The sequence below is a fragment of the Sapajus apella genome, unplaced genomic scaffold (genome assembly GCF_009761245.1).
Source record: "Sapajus apella isolate SASKATOON/1434 unplaced genomic scaffold, GSC_monkey_1.0 scaffold56, whole genome shotgun sequence".
In the NCBI taxonomy this organism is placed as follows: domain Eukaryota; kingdom Metazoa; phylum Chordata; class Mammalia; order Primates; family Cebidae; genus Sapajus; species Sapajus apella.
This window is the reverse complement of record NW_022436996.1, coordinates 4772352-4790830: the sequence shown is the minus strand read 5'-3', so window position 1 is coordinate 4790830 and position 18479 is coordinate 4772352. Positions and strand designations below refer to the sequence as shown.

The following is an 18479-nucleotide window of genomic DNA, read 5'->3' as shown; positions in this document are numbered from 1 at the left end:
GGGGCTTACCTGGGGACACTCACTATGATTACCGGGGACAGATGTGCCGCTCACAGGGCTTACCTGCGACAGACATGCCGCCTGCTCACTATGATTACATGGGGACAGACGTGTTGCCCACTCACAGGGCTTACCTGAGGTCAGATGTGCCGCCTGCTCACGGGGCTCACCCGGGAATCAATTTCCACTCCTGCACTTGGTTAGTTCTTGTTTATTTGTGTCTCCCACTATTTCAAGCCTTTGCTATTATCAGGAAAATGCAGGGTGCTGGCTGTTCAGTGATGAGCTGAGAGAAAGCGGTCTTTGACAGAGCTGGTGGTTCGGGAAGAATCCCTTGGGCTGAAGCAGAGTATAAATGAGAAGCTAAATGTGTGGAAAGCGGATGCAGGGGAGGAGGGTGAGCACATGAGAAGGACACTGAGTCTTCCAGACAGAGGCACCTCCAGAGGCCAGGGAGGAGCATGGGCATGGCTTGTCATGGGACATGTACGGGGGCCAGGGGCTGGTGCAGGAGTGACAGGAAGCAGCTTGCACTGGCATATGGGGGCAGGCAGATGGGAATGTGGATGGGGAGTTAGTGTTTTCTTCTAAATGCTGTGGAAGATACTGACATGTTTTAAACAGTACAGGTAGAAAGCAGCAAGTGGTTTCAAAAATATCCAAAACGAAACAACATATAGAATTTCCTGATGGGTTTGACTTGCAGACAGAGTGGAAGAAAGAAGCAGCATGATGGCATCTGTCCTTTTTGCTTTTTGAGCAGTTGGTTGAATATTGATAACCATTTTCTGTCACCAAGGAGACTCAGGGAGGGCAGGTGGGTGGGGTGAGGGCGCAGGGCTTGTGAAGCTGGGAGGCCTGTGAGATGCCCAAGTAGCATTGTCAACTTTGTGCAAATGACAGGCAGAGAAAAGTCCTGGACTAAAGATACAATGTGGGAGTAGTTAGCACACAGATAATGTTCAGAACCTGGAAATGAATGACCGCACCTGGGAAGAAAAGGCAGGAAAAAAGAGGAGAGGCCCTTAAAGGTCCCAGCAAAGGGAGCCGAGGTGTGTGTGGTGAGCGGGAGGATGGCCAGAAGAAAACTTCCCGTTACAGCAGCTGAGATGAGGTCAGAGCCCAGCCCATTGGTGGTGCAACGTGGAGGTCTTTGGAGTCATTTACTAAAACGTTGCTAGGAGCAGTGGCTGTACAAGCCAGATCAGAGCACACCAGAGGGTAAATGGAGATGAGACACAACACTCCGCTGCGTGGACTCAGAAATCCCTGCAAAGGGAAGCGGCGAACGCAGCAGGACGTAAACTAAGACGTGGAAACTCATTCCCTGAAGTCCTTTCAGAATCCTTCCTGCTTCTCTTTACGTACTGCCTACATTTCTGAAAATTCTAGTGTAAAACAAACATGTATCTATTAGATTATGTCCGTTTTGCTTTTATTAAATAAAAAATAGTTGGTAGAGAAGAGCAAAGCTAAGAAATGAAATGATGTGTAAGGATCCCAGCATGGCCACCGAAGAGCGATGTGCCTGAGTGTAAATGCACCACACGCGTCCGGGCTGCGGTCAGTCCGTGTGCCATGGCCTCTTACAACGAGGTCATCGTTCTAACCCACCATCGGTAGGACACAGGCTTCTGTTATCTTATGGTGGGCAAAAGTGAGTTCCCACTGTTACTGGCTTCCTTCTGCTGGTGCACATCAGGTGTGGTGATGGCTTCTTTGGTTCAGGGATGATGCCTGTGGCTAGAGGCGGGGGTGAAGATCATGGGTTCACATTGCACAGATTAAAGCAGAGACTGTCTTTATTGTTCAGAAGAGCCTACAGTTAATGGGCCACAAACAGATCATCTTCTGGACTCCGGAGCAGAGCCATCAGTTGAGTCTTCTAGACAGGGGCACTGACTTTGCAGTAACTGATTATTAGGGTCCTATGAGTTCTGTGGTTGCTCCAGGAATTCAGTGAATCTCATTTCGTCGGGAAGAACCAAATTGCAGTTCTTAACTGGGTAAAATTCCAGCTCTCCAGTTCTCTATTAGATTCATTACGTGCTCACTGTGAGTAGCTGTGCGTCCTTGGGAAACTGACTCAGAAAGATATTACAGAAAGGGCCATTTGTGATAAAGGTGAACACATGGTGTAGGGGTCATTGGACTTGAAGGTGAAATTTCCAGCATCTTTGATATTCATTTTGGTTCTGAGAGAGGTAGGGAAACTGCCTAGAAATGGTCCATTTACGGCCATATATGTGAATAGAATTTAACATTTTGGTTGGTTAAATATGTGATTGTGAAACAGGGCTATGATGAGTTCATATAAGGGGAAAATGGCCTATAAGGAAGGTGGCCATATAATTTATTATCCAAATGAGGGTCATGAGAGAGGGAAGCGAGGTGCTGTTCGCATTTATGTCGAGACAGATGAAAACATGCACGTTGAGGCTGAGGGAAACCTGGGTGTACTGTCGTCCTATGGGGGCTTCTCGTTTGCCAGGAACATTTTGGTGGTCATTTTTCCTTACATAACAAGGATAGACCAGGAGCCTGCCCTCTTGGTAGATCAGCTAAACTTGTCCTCAAGATTTTGCTTCCAAGATGAACATGGGTGTAGCCTTCAGGAGTTTCTATCCAGCATCACGATTGGAAACCTGAATTTTTAGGGATTCCGCTGTCTTGTTACATTCCTGTTGCTGCATGCTTCAGTCTCTGCTGGATTTTGCACCTGGAAATGGGGTTGAAATATATTTGGTGCAGAACTGGGGGATTTCAAACCTGTCTAAAGAGTTTGCAGACATTAAAAAGGATTTGTACGCCAAGAAGGAGCCCCCTAGCTCATGAGGCAGCCCCAGTTTGCCTTCTGAATATACTCATTTTTCTGCTGTTGAAGACTTTCTGTGAAATTTGAGTTAAAATGTCCCTATCTTCTAGTCATACAGATTTTCTTCACCTCTAAACCCCAAGCCACCATAACACTCTTTTCAAAGTCTCTTTTGTTCTTCCCACCCCTTATAGCTACCTGGGGGATTTCAAGATGGGATCGTGGAGCGTCATTAAATCCACCGTAATTACCTTCAGTCATCTGTATCTTCTCTCCTTATTTGCCTTTGGGATTTCACTACTTTAAAAATGTTTTCTCTGTTGCTGAACAATTAAACATAATCCTAACCTTATACTCATATTAGCTGTAATTGATATGGTTTGGGCATTTGATACTAAGGTATGTCATTTTAAGCAATTAAATTAACATCTCAAAGTCAAAAACAAAGGTAATTCCAATGATTGCTATAGACATTTTAAGAAAATATTTTCCAAGAGAAAAGGAATATCAAAATATAACCATTTTTCTTTTGCTAAGAATGTATTACATTTGTTTTGGGTACAGATAAAAGGCATTTTAGGTGTAGATTAAAATCTGCGATGTGGACATGGAGTCAGAAAAAGGGCTTTACTTGCACTGGAGAAGACCTCCCCTCATGCACAGCCGTCACTGGCTTGGAGCTGAGCTGCTCGGGGTCCATGAGCTGTGCACCCAAGTGAGCCTCTGCCGTCCAGCTCTGTCCGGAAGGACCGCTGTCTGCCGTTGCCTCCTGCTTCCTGGTCATGCTGGGGGAGACAGGGGCAGCCTCACAAAAAATCCGCTCTATCTGAGGGAGGAATCATTCTTTCCAATGGCATTGTGCCTAGTGCCCCCAGACTGTGATCTGTTGCTGTCCAAGAACGAAGACAACTTTCCCTTTCGGAAGCTGTTCTCAGCTGCTCCCTCATTTCACAGGCTGCTTTCCCGTTCTGACCTCTTCAGCTGGCCTCTCTGCCCCATACGTGACTTGCCACGTCCCTGAAGGACAAGTGCATGAATTTTATTCTGGAGCAAGCTGCGGAGTCATCAGTCACCTTTGCAGCCCTGTGGACAATGGCTGTTGGACAGTACGATGAAAAGTAAGTTTGAAATTAAATCTAAAAAGAAAAATAATAATTTTAAAATAATTAATTAATTAATTAATTAAAAAGCCAGGCATAGTGGCTCACATCTGTAATCCCAGCACTTTGGGCAGCTGAGGCAGGAGGATCACTTGAGCCAAGGAGTTCAAGACCAGCCTGGGAAACATAGTGAGACTGTCTCTACTTTTAAAAAATACATTAAAAAAACAATTTTAATTTAAAAGTAAGTTGTCACATCTGACAGCAGCCATGCCTGGGACATTGCTCCAAAGGCAATGTTAGCAGGGACTCAAATCTGATTTTTGCTGCGGGTTCTTCTCCCTGACACTGGGGAGTATAACTTCAGAGTCGTTCATGGAGTGTTACGAAACTTACCAAAGGATAACGTTCCACAGTTCCTGGCTTTAGCTTAGCAACCAGAGCCGTAGAACATGCTGTTCTGGGCAGAAAAGGGAATAGTGAGTACTGTTGACTGAGCTTTGCATCTTCTCTACACTGTTGAGGACATAATATCTTCATCAGATTCTTAAAAACCCACCACCCTCCAACACACCTCCAGGAAGGAAACCCTGGGAAGCTCTTTCTACCTACGTGCCACCTTTAGAATTTCTCCAGCCCTGTGGTAGAGGTCCTCCCATCCTGGAAATGTCAGAGAGGAAGATTATAGAAGCTGGTCAGGAACTTAGTCAACATTTCCTCCAACCCACTCACTGGGGCTGGTGTCACTAACTTTAACAAGTGACATTAACAAGAGGCTTGTTAATAATAAGCCTCTTGTTAATGTCACTTGTTAAAGTTTTGTGCCTCAGTGTGAGAGCTACTTCTAGTACCATTTTGCTTTAGCCGGGAATGGTTTGTATCAAAACTGTAGACCAGAGTTCATTTTAGAGGACAGAGCTGAGCTGCTAAGCAGAAAGCGACAGGTGGCCCAAACTCACCCTCCTGTTCTAGCTCCTTCTCTGTTGACTTTACCTTTTGAAAACATAGACATGGGCTAGACATGGTGGCACACCTGTAATCCCAGCACTTTGGGAAGCTGAGGCAGGGGGATTGCTTCAGCCAACAAGTTTGAGACCCGCCTGACCGGCATGGTGAAACCCCATCTCTACTAAAAATAAAAAATTAGCCTGGTATGGTGGCATGCACCTGTAACCCCAACTACTCAGGAGGCTGAGGCTGGAGAATTGCTTGAGCCTGGGAGGTGGAGATTGCAGTGAGTCTAGGTCACACCACTGCACTCCAGCCTGGGTGACAGAGTGAGACTCTGTCTCAAAGAAAAAGAAAGAAAACAAAACAAAACATAGACACGTTCAAAGAGGACACGGAACCTTAAGCTAGAAGACAGAGAGGAACTAGTGGGGGTGTGACATCAGCCAAAGCTGCTGGCAGGGATGTGTCCTAGAAGGCAGAACTTTCGGCTTTCCCAAGGTCATTCCACAGTCATTGCCACTGAAAAATGGGTCTTGCTGGGACTTTGACTGAAGAAAACAGACTTGGCATCTAGTGAGTTGCAAAAACTCGCCAGCTGTCAGATCTGGAGTGTTTCTTTTAAACTGTGGGCCAGTTTCCTCCACTGTAGCATTATGTCACGTATCTACCCTGATTTTGTAAGGTAATGCTACATGAAAAGGCTCTCACTTAACCTGGAAGAAGGTCAAAGCAGGGTGAAGTTATGTTCCTCGCTTCTCTTTTAAAGACTTTCATGAGTGCTGGATGGCATGAGGGAAAGTGTATCCACTCATTTTTCTCAGGGCACGGATCTAGGGCTCGGGGACTTAGCAGGTCATTGTGTTTCACCCGAGGTTTAACCCTAGGCCTGACACCAGCACTGCCTCAGCTCTCACATCAGATGGGGGCGGGTGGCGAGGACAAAGCCTTCCAGCCTCAGTTTCTCCAGTGCGGTCAACAGAATGAGCTCCTGTCACAGAGCCTGCAGATCAACCAACCTGATGTCAGACTTCAGCCTGCAGCTTCTCAGTACGAAAGAATAAAGCAAGAGTAACCACGGAGCAGATCACCATGGAAAACGCCTCAGCCAGACGCATCCAGGTCCTTCAGAAACACATTGCTCATAGAGAAATAAGTTTGTGCAGGTGTAGTGAGAGTCAGCATGAACATAACCAGGCAGTTCGTCAGTGGCCGATTCAGAACCAAGAGTCAAGGCGCCTGACGGAGGGAACTCAGGCACACACCTTTACACCCTGGGTCTTAGCTTTAAGTTGGGGAGAGGGTGGATTAGATCTTGATTTCCACAAATTATAAAAAATGTTCGAAGGCATAAGTAGGGGAAAGGTGAGCAAATAAGTTTGGGAAAGTCTGGATTTCATGCAATTAACTTATTTATCATAAGATTTAGAAGCCATTTCAAGCTGATATGAAATCCTCCACAGCTCCCAGAAGGGGTGTGATAAGCAGGGAAGCCTGAACTTGCCTTGCCGTGGTATCGTTATTCCGGGAACATCAGTTGCGACTGATGACATGCTGGACCCATGCTGGGAAGCTGAACTGGATGACCTCAAAGGCCTTTTCCCTTCGGATATTCTCCATGACTGCTTCAAGGCAGCCAGGAATTAGAGTTTGATGTCAGAGGCCCTCGTTGCTAAATCAAGCAGAGGCTCAGCGTGCCTGGGAAGCCCACGTGGAGCTGGCCACCCCCTTCAGCTGCTTCCCGGCCAGGGCTCTGTAATTACAATGTGCATCCAGGAAGTTATCAAAATCCTATTTGGAGAATATTGGATTAGCAGAAAGCTTGATTAAATCAATAAGTGGAATAGTAAGGGGTTTTTCTCTTACTAATTACATCTGGAGGAACTAATGTTATCTGTAGGGATAGACTATGAAGCTTTGTTCCTCATGTAAATGAAGATAGCTTCAGGAAAAAATATCTGGAAAAGATACCCTTTGACTTGTAAAAGTCTAATAGAGAGATGCTCAAGGAGAAAAGAACGAACAGTTTCATGAAACGCTACCTAAATTCTCATTATCATAGAAATGAGTTCAATTCATAAATTGTGCCCTCCTCTGAAAAGTTAAATATTAGTCTGAACATATAAAAAGGACTTGGATCTTTCATTTTTACATTTTTACATGCACACATTTTTTTTCCTCCCAATAGATAAGACAATATTTTTGAAGGACTAATTTGGCAAGTTTTGCAGCTGAGGGTGAGACCTTACCCACCTCTTCCTAAATTTAACCTAAGTTAAGAATATTTTCAGTCACTAGTTGTTGATTTCTAGGCCTTGGCATTCTACCTGGTCACAATTTGTATCGAGATAGAAGTCAGTGAACTCAAATCGTCATCAGCCCTTGTTAGCAGGAAACTTTGGCTGGACAGCTGATTGATTTGCTGGCTTAATATTGATCTGACTAAGTATTTCCCTTGGCTTCCTAAATATATTATATATAAATCAAGTGAAGTTTTTGATGTCTTAAAAGGAAATGAATAACTGACTAGAGTTATTGCCTAGGACCCAATAGGCAGCTGGGCTTAACCCACAGGGCACTGTGGCAGGCCACCTAATGAGGACACCACCCATTACTGCTCAGGCTGCAAGCCGCCCATGCGTTTCTCACCCCTTCATCTCCTTTCCCCCATTATCTCTAATCTGAAATTCCCATCACCTCCCATCACCACCATATCTTTTATCCCTCTCTTCTTCCTCCTCACTTCCCAGGACATCTCCTCTCCTTCAGGTCCTCATTTCAGTTCAGCAGTCTCGAAAGAGCTCTTTACCCACTCTTTCTTCCAGTGCCTCTTATCCTCCTCAGAAAAAAGATCTTTCTTGTCTTCAGTAGGTTTCCACTGCCTAAAGGATAACATCCATACTCCTCATTCACCAAAGAACCTTTCATTGGGTGGCCCTGACTGTCCGGCTTCATCCCTCGCTGGGCTACCAGGAGATGCCACACGTGAAGCCACATGGCATAGCTCTTCCTCCTGGTACATACAGCACGTTGTCGTGGCACTGCCCTTTGGTCAATGATATTCTCTTTCCAAGAATGCCTTTCCCACACTTTTCTTCTAGCAAAACATTGCTCATCATTCAAGCCTGGCTCATGGTGTTCCTCTGTTTCCACTTTGCATTAAATGGTTACTCCCTCCTTTGTGTTCTGCACTGTATGGTTTATATCATTGTCCGTTGGACTCATGGACGTCTCTTTCCCTGATCTCTAAACTAGGGGCAGGAGCAGATAAAAATGACAGTAGTCATTGTCACTGTCACTGGTATACTTAAACATACCAAAAAAGGTAGCTCTCGGACAGGACTGTGTAAGCTGCCTTAAAAATGGTATTTTGTGTAATCTTTAAAATAAGTCATTTTATTATATACCTCATAGAAACAGGTTCAGAGAGGGAAATTGAATGCCCCAGGTCACACAGCTGGTCAGCAGAGCTGGGGTTCAACCCGGCTACTCTGTGTCACCCTTTCCATTGCTTCTTGTTACTTCTCCACTGCTACCCCACCTGAGCACGTGTGTCTTCCTAGGGATTAGTCACTGTGAGGGTGGCTCCAATGCTGTGTTTCTGTTGTCCTGACAAGCTCCGTTCTTTGTTCATCCTTTATTAGGAGATGTGAAGACATTCCGAGGGAGTGGAAGATAGGCTGCCGTCCTCAGGGCTCACAAGCCAGAGAGAGGGGATAAGTGAGGAAGTGCTTTGAAAGTGGACACAGGATGACATTAGGGACGAGGAATAATACTGCTGGGAGAATCCAGAAAAGCCATTCTTCGACTTCCTCACTTTATAGTTTTTGTACAATTTGGAGTTAATCAAAGGGTAGATAAACCAAGAAAAATGTCTGTTCAACAGGAAAAATGGCAGGGTGGGGCTGTTCTAAACCTGGGACAGCCGGTTCCCCACTGTATCTGGGACAGTCATTTGTTTTCAGTAGTGGCTTTTGAATCTGTGAGGCCCCCTTGATCTTTCACTCCCATCAGCTCAGTGACTCATTCTCCCAGCATAGACTTGGCGTCATCCCAGGGAGGCAGAGAGGCCAACTCAGTGGTACCCACAGGACCGAGTGAGTCTCACACAGGATCCATCCCCATTGCCTCTGCTAATGAGGTCCACACCTCTGCTCAGCAGCCTGCCACTGTGACGGGACACACCCCAGGCTGGAAGAGCTCCCAAACCAGAGTTTATGGAAGCTCAGGCCTGCAAGTTCAAAAGGCTTCAGTTTTCCACTGTGCACGGGGCTGCCACTCAGTGCAGTCTTCAGATCGAGAACAGTTTGGCTGTGAATGAGTGAGATACGTAGTTTCTGGATAGCACCAGGGGAATGCCAAGGATGTGCACACAAAACAAGGCTGACTCTTCATTTGCTGTTTGTCTGCCCTCTCCCAGTTGGGGCTGAGACTCATCTTTCCAGCATAAACACTGGGTAAGGAATTGGAATTTTAGTCCTAGAAGTTTCCAGAGCTATGATCTAGTGCTCATTCCCTCTGTCCCCATTACCCTGACGCTATCTGATGCTTCCACAGCTACTTGCACAGGGAGGTGTGGAATGGGAAGAGCATCAGCCTGTGGTACAGCGCAGCCCACAGGGAAGGAAGAAGGCATGGCTAGGACATGGCCTGACTCCAGGTGTGCTCTTTCCTGCTGGATCTTCCACAAGACTGGGCTATCTCCCGTCCCGGCATACATCCTTGGTCTATGTGACTTTGAGCTTCACAAGGTCACATGTGTGCAGATCCAAGTGGTGTGTGGATCTACTTCTCTTCCTCAAGAAGCCTTGCACGATCTGGCCCTGCATACTTCCTCCGAGCTCACGCTTCCTGTAAGTGTATACTTCCTGTGAGTTTACACTTCCTATGAGCTTACACTTCCTGTGAGTGAACACTTCTTGTGAGCCTACATTTTTTGTGAGCCCGCACTTCTTGTGAGTGTACACTTCCTGCAAGTCTATACTTCCTGTGAGCATATACTTCCTGTGAGCCTACACTTCCTGTGAGCTTATACTTCCTGTGAGTGTACACTTCCTGTGAGCTCTCACTTCCTGTGAACCTACACTTCCTGTGAGTGTACACTTCCTATGAGTGAACACTTCCTGTGAGCATACCCTTCCTGTGAGCATACTCATCCTGTGAGCTTACACTTCCTGTGAGTAAATACTTCTTGTCAGCCCAACTTCCTGTGTGTATACTTCTTGTGAGTGTATACTTCCTATGAGCCCATAGTTTCCTATGTGTATACTTCCTGTGAGCCAACACTTTCTATGTGTACACTTCAAGCCCACACTGAGTGCACACTTCCTGTTAGCACACATCACACACTTCCTCTCTGTGTACTTCCTATAAGCCCACACTTCTTGTGAGTTTATACTTCCTATGAGCCCATAGATCCTATGTGTACACTTCCTGTGAGCCCACACTTCCTGTGAGGGTATACTTCCTGTGAGCACACACTTCCTCTCTGTGTACTTCCTGTCAGCCCACACTTCCTGTGACTGTACATTTCCTGTGAGTATACACTTCCTGTGAGCCCACACTTCCTGTGACTGTACATTTCCTGTGAGTATACACTTCCTGTGAGCCCACACTTCCTCTCTGTGCACTAACTGTGAGCACAGGCTTCCTTTTTGTGCACTTTCTCTGAGTCCACACTTCCTGTGTGCATTCTTACCTGCACAATCCCTCTTGCTCTTGGGATTCTTTACTACCCCAGAACTTTGGGAGGTACTGCTTTCCAAGACCTACCTCCTTCATGTTTCTCCAATGCCAGTTCATGCACAGATTTCTTCCTAAATACCATTGGCCTCCCTGTGCAGTGCTTTCACTGGGACCTCTGTTTTTTCTCGGTGGCACTTACTTAGAAGGATGTTATTTAATGGCAGTTGATGTCTCCAAGACTGTCATTGGTAGACGGTGGCTTCCAAAATGGCAGAACCAAGTCAGCCTTGTTCTTTGTGGTATCTCCAGGGTCAGCCTTCCCTGGTGTTCCCAAATGCTGCCTAACTGAAAGGTTATATTACAGTTGGGGTATGGGCCTCCTCTCCCCAAAAGACATAATTAAATTTAAAAGTAGGCCTGGGGTGTTCATAGTACGCATTTTTTTACAGGGGAACCACATAATCTTTAGTCTACATTTTTGAAAATGTGGGCACTACATTTCATTTAGACTGGTAAGCAGTATTTTTGTGCTTATTGTCAATACATTTTCAGACACACATCACTTGTAAAACCCCTAGAATCCTTTCAAAATGCTTTCACAAGTACATAAACACATCTCTTCTTCCTTATTACTCAGGCACTTCAGTCCTGGAGAATCACTTTTGGAGATTTTGATCATAATTCCTCAAAGACAGTTTCCTTTAGGAAGGTAAAAAACACTAAAATGTTAATAATAGAACCTTGAGACCTTCTGAAAAGAAGATTCATGTCAGATTGATAATTTATGAAGAGAGTTCTGGAAAACATTAATCTACAAATATGTTCCTAGCAGAAGGAGATTTACAGAAATGGCTGCAAATGCAATATCATTCCAATTGGCGAGTGTGGTCCATACAAATGCAGCCTTTAAAAATTCTAGTATAGTCCAATTGTAGGACTGTGTGCTCATTGAAAATGCACTTTACTTATAGACAGGTATGGGAGAACCACCCTGTCTTACCCCAGTGTATGTCCACTCAAGACACTGCCATGACCTTGGAAGAGAACCTTAGGGGGATGTTCTTATGAAGCCCTTCCCTATACCTTCCTGATATTTTCTTATAATCCCCTAAATTTTCTATTAGGTTAGAGAAATGGCAGTGAAATTTTGTTTCCACCCCATTTAGGATATTTCCTAGGCATTGTTTTATGACAACCATCTAAGCTCAGCCTCTGGCCTGTCTAGTTTAGGGCTACCTCTCCCCATCTCCCTGTATAATTATTTTATGAGTGAAGTCTCCGCTGGAAATCAGCCCTCTTCCCAGTCCAAATCCGTCTGTCTCTCCACTACCTGGACACACCTTCCTCTTTACAATACAATTGGACCATTGGAGTCTCCTTCTCTAGAGAGATAACACAAAGGCAGAATCATAGACATGTGTAATCTTGGGATATGAAGTGATCTTAGTGATGTGTGAGTCCAGTAAAAGTCTCCTCCACACTCCATGTAGGGGGTCGAAAATGGCATTTCTATGCAGAATTGAAATCTGTGAAGACAGGGTAGAGTGAGAAATATTAATACACACATTGCAGAGCAGGCTGGTGTCAGGTTCTGTGCCAAGGGTCTGTGGCGCCTCTGACAAAGGAGAACCACAGAGGGGGCGAAGCAGCAGGAGGAGATGAATGGGGTGGGGAACTAATTATCCAAATTGGAAAGGTCCCAAGCCCCTTGGATTAACACACACCTTTCCCATTGAGGAAAGTGCCCAGGGAATGATCACAGCCACTAGCTGTCATGACTTTCACTTCTCCTCTCACAGGGCACTGAGCCAGCAGGCATCACCTGGATGGCTCTTGGTGATTTAAATTGGAAATAACTGTGGTACGCAGGGATGCAAAATCAACGTGGCTTCCTCCCCCAAAAGTATGGGGCCATCCTTGCCTCAGCTTATAAAAATACGTGGATGTTCTGGTGTTGCCTCAGAGGCCTTAGCTGACACAATCCCTGGGGTCAGGGATGGCTCTATCCAACCCTAGGGTGTTTCTAGAGAAAAACATAGACCGGTGTTTCTAAGCTGCCAACCTGGCTTCTGCTCCCAGTCTGCTTCCTCTGAATCATACCTCTTCTTTGCAAACGAGGTATTTTTATGAACAGAAAATATGTGGACTTGACTGCTTCATTTACTCTCTCAGAAGTTCATTAAAAGCTTACATACGCACCAATCAGGGCTTTTTATTAGACACAGCCAAGATGTTTTATGTGTATGGTGCCAATAAACACACTTCTCCAGAAGGAACCAGTACTATTTATGTAAAGTAGACACTTAATTCAACTGAATGGAAATAGCAAATTAGAGAATGCTTGATTATGGCATTGAAGATGGTTTCTGGGGTGAAGCCATTATTTGGAAAATCTCCAGCTGCTCAAAGCTTGAGGAATGCTGGGATCAGGCAGGTAACTCTCTGTAATAGACTTGGATAGAAACTAATTCTGTTCCAGAACAGCTCAGCTGGAAGGTTCAGATCCACAGGGAAGGAGCACGCCCATTCCCTTGACCCTGACCATGGTGGATCAAGATCGTCACTGGAACTCTTTGGTTCTGAGACTCAATATTGCTTTTGTGTAGGCAGGAGCATATTGGACCCACCATGAAACTGGTAGTGTCATAGGCTAAACCTGTGACCTCCTAAGTGAAATAACAAAGGCTGGAAAGGGGTGTCTCTGTGGGCTTTGGGGAAAACCTCTGTTGCCCAACAGTGAGCTTGAGCAATTACTTTTCTAAATTGATTGGTTTATTACAGACACATTAATTGTACAACGCAACCATCAGTGCAAACCTAGTTCAACACAAAGAACATTCAGGCCATCAGATGACCAAAGTGAAGCCTCCTGGTACTAATAAGAAACGAATGGACAATGTCACTTAGCATCTGCCTTATCAGCTCAGGCCTGACAAGGAAACATGTCAGTTGCTAGAGAAACACCCAAGCCGCAAACACCTCCTGTCACACAGTGGCAACCTGAATTACTGTGAATCCATTTATACAATTCTCCAAGGGCAGAGAAAGTAGGGGTGGCGAGACTCAGGAGTTTCTCAGGCAGAGGTATACAAGTCAGGGTTCTCCAGAGAAACAGAACCAATAGGAGGCAGAGATAAACCGATACAGATATGTAAGAGGGGATTTGTCAGAGGAGTTGGCTCATATGATTATGGAGGCTAAGTCCCATGCAGGCCATCTGCAGGCTGTAGAACTGGGGAAGCTGGTAGTGTGGCTCAGTTCAACTCTGGAAGCCTCAGAATCAGGGAACCTGAAGGCATAACTTTCGGTCCAAGGCCAAAGTCCAAAGAACCTGGGGTGCCACTGGTGCAAGTCTCAGGGTCCAAAAGCCAGAGAATCTGGAGTTCTGACATCCAAGAGCAAGAGAAGGGTACCCTAGCTCCAGGAGAAAGGGAAGGAGTGGGCCTGCCTTTTTGTTCTATCCAGGCCCTTAAAGTGATTCCAGTGCCAGTCTCTTCTGGAAACATCCTCACATACATCCAAAATAATGCTTTCCCAGCTCGGGAATTCCTTAATCCTGGCAAGTTGACAATGGTTAATAAAATTAACCATCGCAGTAGGGCAGGGAGAAGGCGGCTGAGTGTCTGCTTCCTGTGCGGTGGGCACTGCTCCTGCTGAATGGCGTCTTGGCCCTTCATAGCCTAAGGAGTCCAGTGAAATGCATATGATCTGTTGACTGCTTTTTACCCCATCAGATGCACCAACCACCTTCCAGCTGTCTTCCCGCTTCGCGCCTGTGATTCCATGCACTGTCATGCAGGACCACAAGCACTAAGAAGTCTCTTTTGCATTCCTTTCTTTCCTCTAGCAGTACATGGCCCTTTATGCAGCACTCACAGCCAGTCTGTATGAGAGACAGAAATAATGGCATTGCCCTTGGGAAAGGAGAAACAGATAAAGATTGCTTCTCTTGAGTTCTAGCAGCAAGCAGTGACAAAGTACCCCACAAAAATTTAGAGCATCAAGGAGTAGCCCATGGGATGATATCCATCAGATCCTCCAATGTATGAGTTAGGTCTGATAGGAGTAGCTGCTCCGCAGTCATGATATCTTGAGACTGCTGCGTCTATCCTGCCCCTGCTTCTCTCTTTCGTGATTTTAGATGCTCACTCAAGGAGCTCACTCCAAATCCAAGCCCGCATGTACGCCTAACTTACCCCAACCAGAGAGCTCCATATTTATGTGAAGAAAAAGGCATGTTTTTATCTGATTAAACAACCATGATTCTGATTGCAAACACCAATTCACACATTATGAAAGACACATCAAATGTCCCTAAATAATTGATTTTATTCAATTCATATTAAGTTTGCTCTAAAGGATTACAAAAGTAAACATGTAGACATGGTAACACTTCACTATATTATATAGTTTATGCCACTTGCCTGATACAAACCCATGGAACTTAGGAATCCATTTTGGTTTTTGTTTCTTACTTTTTTTATACTAAAAAAATAGAGATGAGGTCACACTATGTTGCCCAGAGTAGTCTCAAACTCCTGGGCTCAAGTGCTCCTCCTGCCTCAGCTTCCCAAAGTGCTGGGATTATAGGCGTGAACCACCACATCCAACCAGGAACCCTCTAAAGAACAAGGAGGACTCAGCTTATTCTAGTTCCCACATATACACAATAACCTGAATTAAAAATCTTGCATGATCCCCTTAGAGTTTTAGAAACACTCCGTTTTTTAAAGAAAAGCCTCATTTCTAATAATAACACAATGATTATCCACAATGCTTGGCAAATTGCCTCAAAACCTTTTTAGAAGTAGGCAGAGTATAAATAAATCAGTTAATACACAAATAAAATGCTTGCAGCTCTGTGACCTTCTGGTTCTCAGGTTTCCATATATCGAATTATGGATTGACCCCACTAAGTAATCTCTAAAGTCTTTTCTATGTAGAAGTCTATAAATTCTCTGTTAATCTCAGGTTAAGTTGGAAGCCATTTTGTCTTTCGTCCTTGGTGACTGTCTTTGTCAGAAGCTGAGTCTGCTTACCTACTGGGTTCAGTGAGTGGGGATGAAGGCATCGTGTGTGACATTGAAGAGTCACCCAGAGATAAGCCCTCACGATTGGAGGAGTGTGGGTGCGTGGGCTACTGTTGGCTTCAGCACCTATGCACAAGGATATTCAATTGTAGAAAGCCATAATTAATAGTTTCTCTTCTTACCGTATTGAAGAAATCAGCTTGTTGCCTTCTGGCAAATTAAGATTGTACTAAACCTTTCAGTTAAGAAAATACAGTCTGTTGCAAAAACACCTTATGTGCTTCACAACTCTTTCCCCTGGTCCTCCTCAGTTTGAGTCCCATCATTGTACAGGTGGAGGCAGCAAAGGTGACACCTTGTTTTCCGAGCCTCTGGAAACATCAGGGTTTCAGTTGTGTTTTGTTTGCTGCTATATCCCAGTCACCTTGCATTGTGCTTGGCATGTAGTAACTGCTCAGTACATACCATTTGAATGCATGAATGAATCAATCAGTCAGTCGATCAGTCAATCAGCCAGTCAATGCAGGTGCTGTCTGTTCCTAAATTCCTTTCATCCCAGTAGGTACTTTGCGATGTATGAGTCCAGTAAATGTCTCCTCCAAACACCATGTAGGGAGCTGAAAATGGTATTTCTTATGCAGAACTGAAATCTGTGAAGACAGGGTAGAGTGAGAAATGTTAATACACACATTGCAGAGCAGGCTGGTGTCAGGTTCTGTGCCAAGGGTCTGTGGTGCCTCTGACAAAGGAGAACCACTGAGGGGGCAAAGCAGCAGGAGGAGATGAGCGAGGCAGGGCATGAGTGGTGTGCGGAGGACACATTTACCGGACTCACACATTGCGAAGTACCTACAGGGATGAAAGGAATTTAGAACGGGCATCACCTGCATCGACTGGCTGAATGATTGACTCATTCATTCATTCATTCATTTATTCATTCAAATGGGATGTACTGAGCAGTTACTATATGCCAGTATTTCCATTTCTTCTGCTTCTGTTAGAAGGGACCTTTTCTTGTGTCAGAAGTAGGTGTTGAGCAATGAGAACACATGGACACAGGGAGGGGAACATCATACACCAGCGTCTGTCGGTGGGTGGGTGGCTAGGGGAGGGAAAGCAGTGGAAGATAGAAGAGGGATAGCATTAGGAGAAATACCTCATGTAGACGTCAGGGTGATGGATGCAGCAAACTACCACGGTATGTGTTTACTTATATAGCAAACCTGCACATTCTGCACATGTACCCCGGAACTTAAATAATAAAAAAAAGACCTTTTTAATCTTGATGGACAGGGGTCCCCACACAGCTCATGCAGATGGTGCTGCTAAGTGGAGAAGCAGTCACATTTTTACCCAGTATGCATTTCTTTTGGAGCTCATTTAAATAAATGACTTATACTTTATGTCCATAGCAAAGGGACCCACATTTGTGGCACTCTTGGTCAGTACAGTCAGGAAGGAAGTGTAGCTAAAGATCACTCAGGAACCAGAGAAACTAGTGTATATAACTGGATTTAATTATCAATTTGCTCATGTTACAAATAAATTTGAATATGATTTACTGCCCTTCAGTTAATGCATGTTCCTTGTTTGCAGCAGGACTAATCAAAAAGAACTTAAACCTTAGAACCCAGATAGAGATGTTGAAGGATTCTGGCTAAAATTTATGCAATTAATTAAGCATCCCTTATTCAGAATATGCTTGCTATTTGTGGCTTAGAATTGAAAGACACCATACTCCCAGGAAAGGTACAAAGAAGACCACAAGATAAATTGATAATGACCTCATCCTTAATTCATTCCACACATACTCAGTTAAGTGGCTTAAATAAGTGATAGAGATTTTAATTTAAATACAAGAACATAAGTAGACAAATATTTGAGTTTAAGTGAAATTAACGTGCTAAATATTGAATAAGAAACTGGAATTTGATTGCCATTGGAAAATTTATTTGGTTTGAGATTTGAGTTTTCAAATTGAATATACAAATCAATGGGCAGATACACAGTGAACAGAAATATAAATAAGTATGGTTCTACATTGACTGTTTATAATGTGTTCCCCCAAATATGTGCAGAAGTGGAATGTGAAGACAATAAACAACTTGCTTTGTTAGGAGTTGGGGGCAGGGGATTCTGAAAGCTACAAAGTATTATACCATTTATTCATTGCATCCCATCTTTAAGATACAGTATTCATCGATATATATTCAATGTTTACACATATTACTTAGTTCTGTTCTTTTTCTACTCAAGTGATTATGCAGTTGATTAATATCACATGGACTTTCGTTGTGATTCTTCATTTTGGCTCTGCCTATTCACATAATTGATAAAACCATGAAAATTAAATTAATGTGATCTTATCATTGTAATCGCTACTTTCATTTTTGCATTTTTCTACTCATTTTTACCAACAAAAGGAACAAGGTGGAAAAAACAAAATTACGTAAACACTTCAGTGCTTGGGGAAAAACAGAGGTATCCCTAAAAACAGTCTGCTCTCAGCATAGTCACATCAGAGCTTCTGTTCAGTTGTCAGCCATAAATGAAGCTCAGAATTGGACACACCTTCACATTCTTCCATATGCCAAAGAGGATGGTTCCAATGTCAAATGACTCCTCCCACCCCATGATTTCCACGTTGGTTTCCTATGCTAAGGATTAGTAAGATACCAAAGGACGTTAGAAGTCTCAGGACAAGTTGCCTAGGATTGAGAGATTACTCCCAGTGTAATATCTGTAGGTTATTAAGATGACAGGTTAGTTCAAGGGCTGCTTCCTGTGTGTACAGGTTGTGTTATGTGCCCTGAAAGGAGAGGAACAGAGTCTGCCATATTCAAAAGTAAAAAGGCAATGAAGACAGAGTATTTTGTGGATTGCCAGATAAGTCTTTTCTGA

General features: G+C 44.3%; 1 protein-coding gene and 1 long non-coding RNA gene across 4 annotated transcripts in view; one reads left to right on the top strand and one right to left on the bottom strand.

Annotated features, from left to right (window-relative positions):
• The window catches only part of LOC116528044, a 1610-nt gene extending 1467 nt beyond the window's left edge, over positions 1 to 143 (bottom strand). Inside the window, exon 1 of the long non-coding RNA XR_004258822.1 lies at positions 10 to 143. This is a non-coding gene — a long non-coding RNA (uncharacterized LOC116528044). The remainder of the gene's footprint in view (positions 1 to 9) is intronic.
• The window catches only part of DPP6 (dipeptidyl peptidase like 6), a 1109512-nt gene that overhangs the window by 370228 nt on the left and 720805 nt on the right, over positions 1 to 18479 (top strand). The window lies entirely within an intron of this gene.